Here is a 1016-nt window from a genome sequence, read left to right on the forward strand (position 1 = left end):
GTATAACCTACCACAGCTGCATGGGATGGAGTACACGCAGTTTTTGGCCATATTCTCTTCTATTGATGATTTTACCCGAAGGAGATATTTGCAAAGTGTTGTATTGCTCTTGAATACTGTCCTGATGTCATATGGGTCGCATATCTTTTGTATCTTTTCGGAGAGGCCTTTCACATAGGGTAGACAGACTGTGGATAGTTTATTGGTTTCATCCTCTCTCTTCTTCATAATTGGAGTGGATAGTATACTTTTGGGGTAGTTGTTGCTTAACAGATCGTTATTGAGCTTGATCATTTCTTCGTGGTGTGTATCACGATCGCTACTTATATTCTTTGCATGGCGTTTTAGGTACTGAGTAATCCCCCTCTTTACACTGTACGGATGGTGGGAATTGAAGTTGAGGTATCGTCCAGTGAAGGTCGGCCTGCAATATACAGATGTCCTAAATCCATACTTGGTCCGTGTTATTAATACGTCCAGGAATGCTATCTGATTGTCTTTTTCCTTTTCCATTGTGAATTGTATGAACGGTTTTATTGAGTTCACATGATCTAACAGCACTTGGACATCTTGCTGGTGGGGCCAGAGTATGAAGGTGTCATCAACATATCGCAGCCATTTGTTTGGTTTCCCAAAGACACCTGATGAAGGCTGGAGGGTATATCAGCCGAAACGTTGTGTTAACAACAAACAAGATGAGGACAAATATCCGTCAAATGTAGATAATGTAAATGATGTAAATAATTCCTCATCTCTTAAATATAGAACTGTATTAGAAATATTGTCTGCAATGTATTCTGGAGATGTATAACCGAATATATTAAGAAAAAGACGAGGACTATAGCACTTAAAAAAACTATCTTTTCTATTTCATAACTGGATGCCAATGAAATGGAAGTGAACCACCTGGATAAAAACCAAGTCGAAAGAAAGGAAATCGAGATATTTGTTTACAAGATGTGCATGTTTATTTGGAAATGTGCCAATACAGTCGAAGACCAATGCTCAGGTTATAT

General features: G+C 38.5%; 1 protein-coding gene across 2 annotated transcripts in view; it reads left to right on the plus strand.

The window, feature by feature from the left end:
• Positions 1-1016, plus strand: part of LOC106869615 (uncharacterized) — a 35770-nt gene that overhangs the window by 24159 nt on the left and 10595 nt on the right. The window contains exon 2 of one of the 2 annotated variants that reach the window (XR_008266056.1): positions 899-1009. The exons of the other annotated variant lie outside the window; for it this stretch is intronic. The gene's annotated coding sequence lies outside the window, so the exon portion shown is untranslated. The remainder of the gene's footprint in view (positions 1-898; positions 1010-1016) is intronic. 2 annotated transcript variants of the gene reach the window in all.

The sequence above is a fragment of the Octopus bimaculoides genome, chromosome 18, assembly GCF_001194135.2.
Source record: "Octopus bimaculoides isolate UCB-OBI-ISO-001 chromosome 18, ASM119413v2, whole genome shotgun sequence".
NCBI lineage: Eukaryota > Metazoa > Mollusca > Cephalopoda > Octopoda > Octopodidae > Octopus > Octopus bimaculoides.